This window comes from Panthera onca, chromosome D4 (genome assembly GCF_046562875.1).
Source record: "Panthera onca isolate mPanOnc1 chromosome D4, mPanOnc1 haplotype 2, whole genome shotgun sequence".
Taxonomy (NCBI): domain Eukaryota; kingdom Metazoa; phylum Chordata; class Mammalia; order Carnivora; family Felidae; genus Panthera; species Panthera onca.
Genome location: NC_138351.1, coordinates 11249698 through 11265425, shown reverse-complemented (window position 1 = coordinate 11265425; position 15728 = coordinate 11249698). Strand labels below are relative to the sequence as shown.

At 46.3% G+C, this 15728-nt stretch overlaps 1 protein-coding gene across 2 annotated transcripts in view; it reads left to right on the top strand.

Annotated features, from left to right (window-relative positions):
• KANK1 (KN motif and ankyrin repeat domains 1) overlaps nucleotides 1–15728 on the top strand; it is a 208732-nt gene that overhangs the window by 158313 nt on the left and 34691 nt on the right. The window lies entirely within an intron of this gene.

The following is a 15728-nucleotide window of genomic DNA, read 5'->3' as shown; positions in this document are numbered from 1 at the left end:
TCTCCCGGCAGAGGGAAACTGTGTGACTGGCACTTTCCAGGCAGAAGGCATTCCTGTTTTTATTGTTCACCGTTTCCATCCTCTGTCACCCGTCATAAAGGACTAGATATGTATCTGTATACTATGACTTTTCTGCTTAATGGAAGCACGCATAGGAAATAATTGCTTTCAGCTATTTACTTTTGAGAGAGCGCAAGCAGGGGAGGGGCAAAGAGAGAGTGGGAGACAGAGGCTCTGAAGCGGGTGTGGGGCTTGAACTCAAGAACCCTGAGATCATGACCCGAGCTGAAGTCGAACGCTTAACCATCGGAGCCACCCAGTCTCCCTTGTAGAGTAAGAATAAGCTATATTCTTAACCAGAACACAATGTTTACGGAATAAAAATGGAGCAGAATCCTCTTTCACAGGATTAAGAAACACTACGTTCAGATTCATCCCTTTAGTTCTTAAGAACAAGGCTTTTGATCATAATACCTAGTTTGGAATATAATAGTGTGCCTGAATAATACCAGAATTTTCTCCTAAGTCCGGAGAAAAATGTTTCTCTGTTAAAAGCAAAGGCTAAAACAAGCCCGAGGGAATTTTTAGGATGATGGACATTTCCTAAAACTGGATTGTGGGTGTGGATGCCACACTGTATACGTTTACTAAAACTCACCAAACTATATATATACACTTTTAAAAATCAGTAAATTTTGGGGCGCCTGGGTGGCGCAGTCGGTTAAGCGTCCGACTTCAGCCAGGTCACAATCTCGCGGTCCGTGAGTTCGAGCCCCGCGTCAGGCTCTGGGCTGATGGCTCGGAGCCTGGAGCCTGTTTCCGATTCTGTTTCTCCCTCTCTCTCTGCCCCTCCCCCGTTCATGCTCTGTCTCTCTCTCGGTCCCAAAAATAAAAAAAATAAAAAAAAAAGTTGAAAAAAAAAATCAGCAAATTTTATGGTATGTAAATATCTCAATAAGCTCATTTTGAAGCTCACCAAAGAGGAAGAATTGTTTTTAAGTTTATTTTGAGAGAGCGTGTGCGTGTATACATGAGTGGGGGAGGGGCGGACAGAGAGGGAGACAGAATCCTAAGCAGGCTCCTCACTGTCAGTGCAGAGCCTGATGTGGGGCTCGAACCCATGAAATGGTAAGGTCATGACCTGAACAGAAACCAAGAATCAGATGCTTAACCGACAGAGCCACCCTGATGCCCCGTAACTCAAATCTTTCATCTAATGTAGGTGTTTTTGGATAAAATAATTTGGAATTATTTGGACCCTGTATTTCAGACTGTCTGGCACTCGAAGCTTTGTTCTTCATTTTTTTTTAATCCGTTTTTTCATTTCTCATAAAACAAGCCCAAATGAGTCCCACACCCTCTTAAAAAAGTTGAGTCCTTGTAGCTTCACACAGAAAGGTGTATGTCCCAAAGATAAGCATCCAGCCACCAGCGGTGTGTCAGGAAGATGGAACAAGAAGGTAAATGGAGTGAGACTCAGGACGTGTACAGGCACTCAGATGGACCAGTCACACGAGGCGAATTCAGTGGATTCTTGAAAAAATTTGGCTTTTCTGTGCATAGCTGTCCGCTGTTACGAATTTTGCAAAGCAGGTGATTTGGAGTCACCCTAATCTTTGTTAATCTCTCTTTTTTGTTTAGAACGGGTTTTGCTTGTTTGCCCCATAGACAGAGTTCAGTAAATCTTGTTCTACTAGAGTCACTATTTTTTTTAATGTATTTGTTTATTGTGAGAGAGTGAGAGAGCAGAGGAGAGGCACAAAGAAAGGGAGGGAGAGAATCCCAAGCAGGGTCTGCTCTGTCAGCGTGGAGCCTGACGTGGGGCTCGAACCTGCAAACCATGAGATCATGACCTGACTGAAACGAAGAGTCCGACACTTAACTGACTGAGACGTCCAGGCGCCCCCTACTAGAGTCACTTTTATCCAGTGCTGTTAGGAACAAATGAAGAGCAGGTTTTAAAGTACCTTTTCTTGGGGTGCCTGGGTGGCTCATTCAGTTAAGCATCCATCTTGGGCTCAGGTCATGATCTCACAGTTCGTGGGTTCAAGTTCCGCATCGGGCTCTGTGCTGGCAGCTCAGAGCCTGGAGCCTGCTTTGGATTCTGTGTCTCCCTCTCTCTCTGTCCCTCCCCTGCTCGCTCGCACTCTGTCTCTCTCTCTCTCTCTCTCTCAGAAATAATGTTCCATTAGAGAAGCACATCATTCTTAGGTTTTAAAACAGAAACAAAAGGTTGCTGAGAGATGTTACCATCCTAAGACAGAATGCACTTGTTTGGGAACTAAGTCTGTGTCTTTGAAAGTCACATGATTGATTTTGGATAAAAATGTTTAAAGCGATTTGAAAAAAAGGCTTGGGTCTGTGGTTTACAACCGGGAGTGTTTTTAGCCTTCAAATTACATGTTGCATTACAGAAGAATAAACCAAGCGGGGGAACCACTTGCCTCCAGCCCAGCCTGGGCTCAGCATTCGACTGAATCATTTCCTTCAGCAGATGGCTACTGAGCCATAGCTCAAAAGTTCTTCTAACAGGGAGGCTTTTGGGAGGGAATAAGTTAGGGTGGTGGGGGGTGGTGCACAGAAAACATGTGCTGCTTCTCTGACTTCTTCCTAGAATTAGTTGGTTTGCAGCTACACTTTTAGGTTAGCATTTCACATGTTTAAAGAACATGAGGATAGCGTGTTTGAAAAATAGGAAGGGGCACAGGAGAGGTCTGTCTCCACCTCTTTATTTGTTGTTAAGATCCTCGCTAGCAACTTTGTTGGGTGGTAGTTTTTGCTGTCTCACTGACGCCTGGAGTGCTGGAATGAAACCCCGCAGCCAGCAGGCTGTTAGTTGGTCAGGAAATTCCAAATGGGTATAAATAAATTCTCTCCAGCAGCTCCTGGGCTGTCTGCCTGCTAATGTGTATAGTTCCTTTAATGACGAGGGAAGTATGCTGGAGGCTTGGCTTCCTGCTTGCTGAAAATCATAGTTATTTTGTTCCTGGGTAGGTAAGTAAGAAAGCCCAAAAGAAGAAAAAAAGAGGAGAGGGTGAAGTTTGGGGGGGGGGGGGCGCGCTAGAGGTTATGACAAATATTTGCTTTTATTACAAGCTGGAAATGAAAACTCGGTACTTGGTTTTAGGTTCATTGATCATTTCAGCTTTAGCTGTGGCTTCAACATAAAGATGTCATTGTCGTGGGAGTGAAAGGTTGTACGTAGATGCTACGGTTTGAGTTTCTGCATTGATGGTGTATTTCAGTTCCAGAATTTCCTTTTTTGTTGCTAAATCCATTTTTGGTCATTTGTTTTCAGCTCTGTGTTTCGAATGGGGAACCGTTCTGGGTGCCTTAAAGCTGGCTTCTTGCTCTTATATAAACACTATAAAACAAAGTAAGGGCTGTGATTCATACAGTTTACCTCAGTTCTGTCCCCCCACCACCCCACGCCCCAAACCCAAGCTGTTTTGTTAGAAAAGCCCAGTGTTTGGGCTTGTGTGACTCCTCTGCTTTCCACAGAATTACCCTTTGAACTGCCACATTTCCTATATTTACACTTAGCACGACATGCTTGTTTCTGAAGAAAGTTCTGAAGAAACGGCCCTTGGTCCCCAGGCTACTTCTCTCCTGTGCATGCGTGACAGATATTTCAGTCTGTATTTCAGCAACGTCTCATCACGTTAGGTGGTGAACATTAGAGAGCAGTGCCTCCGTGGGTGAAGGGCCCTACTTCGAGACCCATTTGGGGTCGAGTCGTCGCCTCTGAGCGCTGGCACGGAGCACTGGAGAAGAGGGCCATTGTGTAAACCTCAGGGCCCCTGCAGCGTCACGTGCCCCCTTCACACAAAGTGCCTTTCATTAAGACACAGCCCATTCCGTTCCCAGGAACGTAACCCTTTCCGCTTTCTTCCCTCCCAGCCGCTCACCTGTAGCCTGGCTTCTGGACTCTGGCGACATGCCCGGGCCAGACCTGATGATGCAGCAAAGGGGGGCCGCGTTCGGGGCCGGTTGGGCCGTGCCGGGTGATGCGACACGTCAGGGAAGGTGCTACGGGATGAAAGGGGCAAAGAAAGAGGCCACGGGCACTGTCTGTCTGGGCTCATCTGGTCTGACACCTGCCACCATTAACCGCTTTCTTCGCTTGAGCACCTTGCGTGCGGTGTCGTGACATTGTGAGTGCAGTACGGTCACAGGGTCATAGCCTGGAAGAAACTTCCGTGGAATCTCAGAGTCCTACCAGCCCTCTCGTTTCACGCATACCACACTTGTCTCTGCCCTGTGTGGTCCCCGGCCCCTGCTGCCCATTGCTTGTTAGTGACCTGGGAAATATTTATAGCTCCTGTTCCTCTTTATTGAAAAGTATACCTTCCCCAATTTAGGCAAGCCAGCCTAGACCGTCACAGAGATGTGCCCCGTGGTCCGAAAGCACACGTCTCCACACAGCGTGTTAAAGAGGGCTTTACTCTTAGGGCTGCCGTAGAGCTGGAAGCACGAGATGGTTCAAAAAAATTAGTGCCTACTCATGTCCCCTTCTTAGGAGGAAGGAATGTTTTAATTTGGCCGTAATTTATTTGTTTTTTTATTTTTTAACATTTATGTAATTTTAGAGGGAGAGAGCGTGCGTGAGCAGGGGAGGGGCAGAGAGAGAGGGAGACACAGAATCTGAAGCAGGATCTGGGCTCTCAGCTGTCAGCTCAGAGCCCGACGTGGGGCTCGAACTCATGGACCTGAGCCGAAGTCGGACGCTTATCCAGCTGAACCACCCGGGTGCCCCTGGCCATAATTTAGTTTTGAAGATTGGGGGTGTCCGTCTACTTTTGCTCCTGTTTTCTGTTACCTCCTTCCTGCATAACTGGTGTTGGCCCAGGACTTCTCCCCCTTAACTGGTGCCTGCTCTCCATGCCCCCCGTGTCCCTGTGCTCCCACACGCACATCCCCTGCACGACCCAGCCAACATCTCCCCTATCCGCTCTCGGAAGCCAGATCCCACATAGACCTCAAAGTTTTAGCAAACTCATTGGCTAAACACCTCAAACCCTAGCTTCATGGAGTGTGAGAGAAGAGGCAGGGTGAAGGGGAGGCGTTCTGGATCATCTGGGATGCTTCACCCAGCCACAGAGGGTGATCAGTCATAGTAAATAATAACAGACCGCAGGCATCGATCTAAGCAGTCTGCAACAGCATTGTGAAGCAGGTCTGTTATTTTCCCAATTATATGGCCGAAATAGGATCTAACTTGCCAACAGCTGGAAAGTGGCAGGACCAGGATTCAATCCCAGGCAGTCTGGCCCCAGAGTGCCTGCTCTTAATCATTACGTCTCTTCCTCCACCGGTCCTCATTAATCTGTAGATGCCTAGATGTGGAGTTTTTCATTTCGACATATATGGATCACACTGTGTGCCAAGCACTCAGGGATAAAAAAAGAAATTCTGCGTTCCTGTCCACCGCCCGCCCTCCATGGCCCGAGACACCGTCTGGTTGGGGAAGACCCGCCTGCTCATCCGCATGTGTAGACCGAGTGTTTTAGAACAGAAGGAAGAAAGTGACCAGTTCCTCCCAGGGCAGAGCAGTTGAGGATAAGCGAAGCTTCGACAAAGGATGGGCTGTTGGGTTGGGCCAGGACAGCACAGCTAATTCTGACAGATGAGAAGGGCAGGGGCGGGTGGAGGGAAAAGAAGGAGCGAAGGTGGTTAGGCTTGAAGGTTGTTCCGTGGGTTGTGGTTCAGGGTGGGAAGGAACCTGGGAGGTGGTGGTTTGGGGCCAAACTGTTGAAGACTCTTCAGTGCCCCAGAAAGGAGCTTTTAGACGTTATTCCCTCTAATGGGGCTCCTGACATATCAGTCTGCAAGGTTAATCATTGAGAAGCCTTCTGCATTGCCAGGGATACCGCAAGCAGATGTAAAATTGGTCAAAGGATATGTCATACAGGACAGCAGAGGCATCAGGCCCCGATTTAAAAAAACAAAAAAACAAAAAACTCAAACCAAACAATAACAAAAAAAGCAAGCTGCCTCATTCGCATCTATGAGCAGAGTCTTGGCTTTGCTCCTGGTGACTGGCTGTCTGTACTCATGTCCCTAAAGACACAAGCGAAGAGAGTTTACTGTCCTCTCTAGACTCCGCGTATACAGCTACGTATATGTGTGATTGACTTTGAAAGGACTTCACGCTTATGGAAAATTTACAAAGAAATTCTCACTCCTCCTTCAACCCAGATTCAGATTCCCCAGTGGTTAGCCTTTTACCACATTTGCTCCGTCTCTTTCCATGTCTGTCATGTGTATACCTTGTCTCTGTAAGTCTCCTTCAACCTAGAAGAGTTCTTGGCCTTTTCCTTTCTTGCACGACCTTGACGGTTTTAAAGAAAGAGCTTCTGTTCTGCGGGATGCCTTTCAAGTAGGATCCATCCACGTTTCCAGACACACGCCATGCCTTCTAGGCAGGAACACCGGAGAAAGAGCATGCCCTCAGGGTCGCGTGACGTCAGCCTTGACCGCCTGGTCCATGAGGTTGTCTGTGAGCTTCCTGCACCGCAGAGCGACCATTGTTTCCCTTTGTGATTGATAAGTATTTTATGGGAAGGTAGTGAGACGCCATCCCAATAACCTGTTCTTCAGCACAGTCTCTGCTCGTAAGCTTTATGTCCAGTGGTGAGGATTCCTTCCCAAATCAGCCACTGTTATAGTGGCTGTTAAGTGATGATTTTGTTTTCATAATTCCATTATTCGTTAGTTGGCACTCTAGTGTATTTGTTAGAACATCATGGCCTCGGAGGTCCCTGGTTTATTCATCAGGGTGTAATCTGCTGTATCATCAATCACAGTATTTTGATGCTGGAATTCTCCCTGAGTGGGACAGTGAGAAGCCAGAAGAAACCTTCTGAGCCAGGTGGGTGCTGTCTCTAAACTGCTGATCTGAGGGCCACCTGGGTGGCTCAGTCATTCAACTCTTGATATCAGTTCAGGTCGTGATCTCACAGTTGGTGAGTTTGAGCCCCGTATCAGGCTCTGTGCTGACTGCACAGAACCTGCTTGAGATTCTCTGTCTCCCTCTCCCTCTGAGCCTCTCTCTGTCTCTCTCTCTCAAATGAATAAATAAACATTTAAAAATAAATAAATAAGTAACTGGGGCGCCTGGGTGCTCAGTCAGTTAAGCATCTGACTTCGGCTCAGGTCATGATCATGCAGTTCATGGGTTCGAGTCCCGCATCGGGCCCTGGGCTGACAGCTCAGAGCCTGGACCCTGCTTCTGATTGTGTGTCTCCCTCTCTCTCTCTGCCCCTCCCCAGCTGGCACTCTGTCTCTGTCTCTCTCAAAAATAAACGTTAAAAAAAATTTTTTTAATAAAAAATAAATAAATGAATAGCTGATCTGAGGTGCACCGACATTTGAGAATAACTGACAGGTGGCACGTGTTCTCTGAGTTCTAGATGTTGTACGCACCTCAGGCCACAGGGAGGGGCCACCTGCAGCGAGATCCTTGTCGGGCAGGCAGGCTATGACAGGTGATTCAAGGGGCCTGAAGTTGAGCTGGTCGGAGACCAGCTTAGTGAGTGGAAGTCTTGGATTTTTGGAGCGCATTGCTTACGTTCTCCCAGACTCTGTCCTCTCTGTCGTTAGCCTTCCCTGCTGGGTGAGCCGGCCCCTGGCCAGGTGTGGGTAAAGTATCGGCTGGGACGGGAGCACTAAAGGGAGGTGATAACGCGCTGTCCTGTCTCCTGTCTCGCTCTCCCTCCTGCACAGAGACGCTTGCTTGGTGTCAGGGGCAGTGCTGTCTTCGCTTCACAGTCACGTTGAAGTCCCTCCTGCTCCCGTCCTAGATTTTCAAGGACACACCAAGTTTGTACCCTGCATCTCAGAGCCAGTTAAGTCGGACCCTCCCCCGTGCCACCCCTGTCCCCCCCAGGTTAGATTTATCATGTTTTAGTGACTTTCAGAAAAGGAAATCCTATCATTTTTCTCCACAGTGAGTCATCCGCTGCTTTGAAGAAAAATATTTTCTTTTTGAGCAGCATAATGAGGTCATGGATAGAGCTCCAGGGGACGAGTCCCCGAGAGCCGACCCTGGTCTCCAGCCCAGTCCAGCCCAGAGTGGCTGAGATTTGTCAGACCCTCTCCGTTCCCTCCTCAGGATTTCTGGGGAAGGTGTAGGCCGTAGGTCCCCAAACGCACGTTGTAGGTTCTGGTGGTTTTAACACTGTGGCGAGCACTTACATCGAGTTGTTTTAAAACTCACACCGTGCAAAAAAATAAAAATAAAATAAATAAATAAAACTCACACCGTGCAAGGGAATGTGTGATACCGAGAGAAAAATTCACGGGGCCTTGGGAGCCACCCACGGAAACCTGATGCAGGATGCTGAAGGGAATTGTGATCCGTACTCCAGCATGTGGCCGGAGCAGTCTTACTAAAATGCAGATCTGAGCAGTTCGCTCCCTTGTTGAGAACCCTTCTCTAGCTTCCCAGGGCACTTGGGAAAAGAGTGCCTCCCAGGGCCCTGCACGGCTGGGGCGCAGTCCCCTCTCTGCCTCGCTTGGGACAGAGCCCCTCTGTTCGGTGCCTGAAAGTGACAGGTTGTGGGTGTGCGGTTTCTTTATCTAGAGTTTCTCCCACCGCCTTCCCCTCCACCCTGCAGACACACACCCTGCACGGGGTCCTCAGCACAGCGCTATGGTGGGGCCCTCCAGACTCCCTCCTGGTGGGGTCCCCGCTCTGTCCTTGGTGTTCTCGTGCCACACTCCTCCCCCGGTCTCTTCCGTCTCCGCCTGTACTTCCCAGGTTGACCCAAACGGGCTCTGTGTCTGACGTGCTTATTAGCTCATGGGTTTGGCCCATCGTAGGTACGATAAATATCCGCCAAACGGGAGCATAAAATCCTTCTTTCGGTCTGGTCGTTGCATTTGCTCTCAATCAGCCTGCCCTTGATGGGGTGTGGGATTATGGAGCCGGGATGGAAAGGGGTGGTGATGGGAGACCATGGAAGATGTGTCCGCGGGCACTGGTTAAAAGAGCAGAGATGAGATTGGCTGCGAGAGGAAGTCTAAACGTTCAGAGGGAGAAGCCAACAGGAGTTGCAAAGAGTTACGGACACGAGAAACCACACCGTCTCACAACCTAGCCCTCTCACCAAGCCAAGCCTGTATAATACTTGCAGTTCATTGTACAACAGCTCACTTGGCCTGGGATTTCTTGTGAACTTGTGGCTTAACACTTTCGCTTTCTTTACCGTTGTCATTTCCCGTGTGCCCGAAGCCTTGGGGTGGCTGTTCAGAACAGCTGCAACCTGGAGAAGGCAGGGCGGAGGCAGGCAGGTCCCCGGAACAGGAACTCGGGCTTGACAAAACAGGTTCTGACTCCTAGCAGGTCTCTGTCGTGCGAGGTTTGGTAACTGGGAGGGACAAAGCGTTGGTGTCAAAGTAACTCTTCGGCGAATGAAAGAACAAGAGGAAATCTCATCTGTCACACGTTATTTTAAAGCAGAATGAGGAACACTTACGTTGGTCTCCTTTGTATTGTGTTCTCTCTGCCGATAGTGTTTCTTGTGGATTTGGTACAGGGAAGGTCCTTGGGTCTGAAAGTTTTGATGCCGACAATGTCGTCGGGAGAACTTTCAGGTTAAACCTGTCCAGAAGATCTGTTCCACTTTGCTCTCTTCCCTGTCCCGCTGATGCGAGCCTAGGAAAGTTCATTTGGAACTCAGTCGCTCTCATGCTAGGAGTAATTAGCTTGGCTAGAACTTCCCCCGCTGCCCCCCACCCCTCCCTGAGTTCGTCCTACTGGTTTTCTTTCCTGCCTCTCAGCCTTGGCTGACGTGGAATCTTTTTACTGCTTCTAACAGTAGGATGCTTGCAACTCTGCTTGCTTTTTTTTTTTTTTTTTTAGTTTGTTTTTGAGAGAGAGAGCATGAGCAAGGGAGGGGCTGAGAGAGAGAGAGAGAGAGAGAGAGAGAGAGAGAGAGAGAGAATCCCAAGCAGACTCGCGGTTGCCAGCACAGAGCCTGATGGGGAACTTGAACTCTCGAACCGTGAGATCATGACCTGAGCTGAAACCAAGAGTCGGACGCGTAACCGCCTGAGCCACCCAGGCGCCCCTCTGCTGCTTTTAAACATGGGAATCCAGGATAATTATGTGCTTTTCGGGGACTGACTCAGCTCCATGGACAAAGCCTTCATGCTTTGTGGGAGGAGAGACAGTACAGTTACCAGAATTAGCAAAGTTCTTCATTTTCAACAGTCACGTTAGAGTATCTGGTGAAGAAAAATCCATAAAATGTGTGGAAGTGGTGGCACATGGGTGGAATTATTTCTCAAGGTGTGGTTCGTCAGTCAATGATCGGGCTGAGCATGTGCAGCAGTGACATCGGCACAAAGAAGTCCTTGTCTCCTAACTAATAGATAAACTAATAATACCAAAGTTTTGGCCATTTAAAAGTCCACCAGGACATATTATTTCAGAAACCTTTGGTGCGTTTTGCTCCTATTAAAGAGTGGCTCCGTGTGGTAGAATGTGTAGAAAATATGTCATGTTTTCTTACTCAGAAGTGGTGTTTTTTTCACCCTGTCACTGGTGCATGATGTCATGCCCCCACCCACCCACCCTCCCCCACCCCTGCCCCGGGAGGTGAGGGGCTCGAACACCATGACTTACGTGGCCAAACACTCAGTTGCTCTATGAGAGGTTGTTACTCTGCCCCCTGCCTTGAGCGCAGGCCTTCTCCGCCTCAGCACTACTGACATCCCGGGCTGGATGATCCTTTGTCGGGGAGAGTGGGACTGTCCTGTGCGCTCTCAGATGTTTAGTGGCGACCTTGGCCTCTACCCGCAAGATGCCAGTAACACCCCTTCCAGCTGTGACAACCAAAACCGTCTTCAGATATTGCCAGATGTCTCCTGGGGGGCAAAATGACCCCTAGTTGAGAACCACCACAAACAGGTTAATACCGTGACGAGTTTACCGCCACCTGTCTGATCTCCCACCTCCCAGGGAGTGTGTTAAATTTTTTTGTCTGCCCAAACCAAATATTGTTTGGAAAGTAAGTTTAATTCGCTTGAAAAATCAAGATCGGGCAGCTCTTCCTGCCCACGGGTCCTGTCCCCGTGCTTCAATAAAATCACCTGTTTGCACCAGAAAAGAAAAGAAAAATCAAGGTCATATAATTCTTTCTTAATTTAAAGGAAATTATTTTCAGGGGCACCTGGGTGACTCAGTCAGTGAAGCATCTGACTGCAGCTCAGGTCATGATCTCATGGTTCCTGAGTTCGAGCCCCGCGTCGGGCTCTATGCTGACAACTCAGAGCCTAGAGCCTGTGTCTCCCTCTCTCCCTACCTGTCCCTTGCTCACGCTCTGTCTTTCTCTGTCTCGTAAAAATAAATAAACTTAAAAAAATGTTTTTAGTAAAAAAATAAAATAAATTATTTTGGGGGCACCTGGCTGGCTCAGTCAGTAGAGCATGCGACTCTTGATCTCAGGGTCTTGAGTTCAAACCCAAGTTGGGCATAGAGCTTACTTTAAAAAAAGTTATTTTTGAGATATCCGTATCTCCATTTCACTTGACTAATGCTGAAAAACTGCAAAGAAATTTTAAATTATTCCGGAGGCCATAAATCGGGCCACTCTCATGGAGCACCAAGTTTGATAGGTGGTGAATGTATAAATAAAGAGTAGAATTACCCTTAGTTTGTTGATTTCAGCTTCTCTCTGAACACAAGGGAATTTGGCCTCATTGTCTCTAGTTGGTGCTGTCACATTTGGTGTTTGGTTACCCTAAATTGCAAACTGAACAAACTGGGTCGTGAGAGAGAAGGGGGAAGAGGGACTCTGATACCGTTGATGTTTAGCAAGTAGGTCAGCTCAGAGATGATGCGAACCCAAGAAGCTGGGCACCTGCTCTTAGCAGCCCATCTGCTTACCTGGACACAACAGTACAGATTCTGGTGTTTCTACCTCTTCATTTCTGCCTTGCATTTTATTTGTTTTTTTCCCCATCGGCCCTCCCCCTCCCCGCCCCCCCCCTCCCCCCCCCCCCCCGACCGTAAGCCTTCATCACACTGTGTTCCCAGCTCTTAGAACAGTGCCTGGTAAATAGTGAGTGACAATAGATAGATGGATGGACGGGTGGATGGATAGATAGGACTAAGATTGCTTTTATTTATCAATATTGTAAGTCGAATGTAGGAATACCGTTTTATTTGGTTGGCCCACATTTCACACTTGGGGATTATATCATTCCACTTGGTCCCCTTAAATTTAAACTCTGTGCCTACCTTGGTCTAATCCACACACAGCATCAAGACAATCTTTACTGATGCCTTTTAACCTTTAGCATGGGGCTGGGTGTGCAAACTAAGGGTGACTATAAGTAGACAAGATGCCCCGGTCCGGCGCCTGAGTCTGGTGGCCTCTTAGGTGCCCAGCCATCCTCCTCTTTTCTGACCACCCCTTTCCTCCAGCTGCACCAGCAGCCTCTGCCCTGGCTCTTTATCGTCTACCTCTTGTTGTTTAACACTCTGTCATCACTTACCTTATCCTAAAAACTCAGCCCTCGGTTAACTCCATTCTGTTTTGATTAATGATTCACATACTATCATATTGTTCTTGTTCATAATATGCTTTTGTAACTGATCTCAATTAGCATTATGTTTAGGATGTTTGGCATTTATTTCCCAGCGAGACTATACCTCCTTTTATTTCTTACAATCCTTCCTCCTACTCTTTCCACTGAATAGGACCATTTTCTGCACCCAATTAAGCTTTTAATAAATGCTATATAATGAAGGCAGAGGTAGTGCCTGGATCAGTCTCCACCACTGGATTTCCAGACATGTAGAAAATTCTTGTAAACCCCAGGGACAGACCTCTGATTCCAGAATATTTAGTTGGAAACTGTTACTTTCAGGATTCAATTTGCAGACATAGACAGCGGTTTTTGGCTATATATAAGCAGACATAACCCTGTTAGTCCCCCCACGCCCCACCTAAAGAGTTTTCAGGCAGTTAAGAGTCTCTTTATAACCCACTTAGAGATTTTTCTTAAACTGTTGTTTTTATACTTTCCTAATTACTCTTGAATTAATGAAACTTTTATAATAAAAATGTTTTATTATAACATCTCCCCAGTTAATCATTTAACATTTTTCTTCTTTTCAAGATCTGGCCTTTATTTATATTTTTTAATGTTTATTTATTCTTGGGAGAGAGAGAGACAGAGCATGAGCAGGGGAGGGACAGAGAGAGAGAGAGGGAGACACAGAATCTGAAGCAGGCTCCAGGCTCTGAGCTCTCAGCACAGAGCCCAACACGGGGTTCAACTCAGGAACCATAAGATCATGACCTGAGCTGAAGTGGGATGCTTAACTGACTGACCCCCCCCCCCCCAGCTGCCCTGGTCTTAATTCTTTTGTGGGAGAGAGACTGCTGTATCCATTAGAATTCCGTTTAGCTCCAAGTAACATAGACCCAACACATCGAATAGCTAAACAGGAGAGAAGTTTATCTGTCTTTCACATAGAAGTATAGAGGTGGCTTTCCAGGGGTGGTATAATAGCTCTGATCCACAAAGCTCTTAGAGACCCAGGTTCTTTCTAGCACATTGTTCTTCCATCCGTACATGTGTGAACTCATGGTCCAATGAAGCTGCTAGTGTTCCAGTCATCACATCTGCATTCCAGGCAGCAGGATGGAGGAAGTAACAAGAAAGGGCAGAGAGCTATTCCTGTGTCCTGTAAGGGAGGTTCTGGGTGGGGCGGGAGCGGGGGGGCGCTGTTTCATAACATTTCTGCATATGGACATACTAACAGTAAAAGAAGCCAGGGAAATACAATCTTCATGTATGCCTAGCTAAACCAGGAGTTCTTTTAGTGTCAAAGAATGGAATAACACATATTGGGGAACATCTAGCTGTCTTTGCCATGGTTGCCCATTCATCCCCCTCCCAAATGAATTTTCTCGGAGTTGATTTCAATATATTTCTCCTGCTTTCCAAACAGTGACTTATAAATCTTTTTAAAAACATGAATACGTAGGTGTTGTAAAAATTTATAAAATATGAAGAACAACATACAACCACTCATGATTCTGCAGTGTAAAAATAACCACTGATGGGCGCCTGGGTGGCTCAGTTGGTTGAGCGTCCGGCTTCGGCTCAGGTCATGATCTTGCAGTTCGTGAGTTCAAGCCCCCCATCAGGCTCAGCACTGGTGGTGCGGAGCCTGCTTGGGTTTCTCTCTCCCTCTCTCTCTCTCTCTCTCTCTCTCTCTCTCTGCCCCTTCCCCATTTGTGCTCTCTCTCTAAATAAATAAATAAACTTAAAAAAAAAAAAACAAAACACCGAAAACAGCTTCATGGAAGAGCTGTCTTGAACGCTATGTAGAACAAACAACTTCTGTCTACAGAGTATTAAGATGTTCTTAAAAATTCATTAAGTAATACTGTATATTCAGGGATTCCCTCAGTAAACATTTTTAAACATCCATGTTGTTCTCCACATCTTACTAATTGATGTATATGATTGGCAAGGGGGAGCAGTGAAGGAAATTTTTAAAATTAAATTTGTTGCTCATGGGGCACTTGGGTGGCTCAGTCAGTTAAGCATCCAACTTCGACTCAGGTCATGACCTCGCAGTTCCTGAGTCCCGCGTCCGGCTCTGTGCTGACAGTTCGGAGCCTGGAGCCTGCTTCGGATTCTGTGTCTCCCTGTGTCTGACCCCTCCCCGCTCGCATTCTGTCTCTCCCAAAAATAAAAATAAAAAAAAACATTAAAAAAAATTTTTTTTAATTTGTTGCTCAAGATACATGAAAGTCTAGCACAGGGGGATAGGATATACACGTGTGGAAAAGTTGGGAAAACATTCAGGGTCCTCTAAGTGCCATATCTGTGGTATTGTATGTGAAAGCAGGAGGCAAAAAATGACCCTGGGTATCTTTATTTAACTGTAGAAGAAATACACAGTGGACAGTTGATTATAAAAATGACACCTTGAGAAACACGGGTTGTTTTTTTAGTTGCTGGAGGATAAAATTTGGATTAGAAGTCACTTAAGATAGTCTGATTTAAGCAGTATTAGGAAATGATCAAACCTTAACGTGGTTGAATTCTAACCTTTCCTGACTCCCAGATTTTGAAGTCCAGAGTTCATTTGGGGGATAATTCAGTGTGCATTTAAGAAACAACTAAAATGAGCCGGGCAGTTAAATGTCACTGAAAAATGTGATGTGTTTGGTTGTGTTCCAAATCCTGACATTAAATCAGTGCATTTTAAAAAAGCGTTTTTGAAAAGAAAGAACACAAAAATTACCTTTTTCTACTGCAGATGGGTAAAATAACCATGTTAAGAGATAACACAGAAAAATCTAGGAGTTAAACCAAAGTATTGATATTACCACTAGGTGGTGAGAGAAGAGTGACTTTTTTCATTCTTTAAATGGCCTGTACGGGATTATTTTATTTATTTATTTACTTATTTTTATTTTATTTTATTTTATTTTATTTTATTTTATTTTATTCTATTCTATTCTATTCTATTCTACTTTACATTTTATTTTATTTTATTTTATTTTATTTTATTTTATTTTATTTTATTTTATTTTATTTTATTTTATTTTATTTTAAATATAAGCATGGACTACTTTTGTAGCTGGGAAAAGGTGGGGGCTGGTGTTTGTTTTTGAAGAGCTTTTCATCAGTGGCACAGGCGCGGTTGAGGTTAATACTGTCAAAGGATGACTGCTTGTCACTGGTTATGAGCC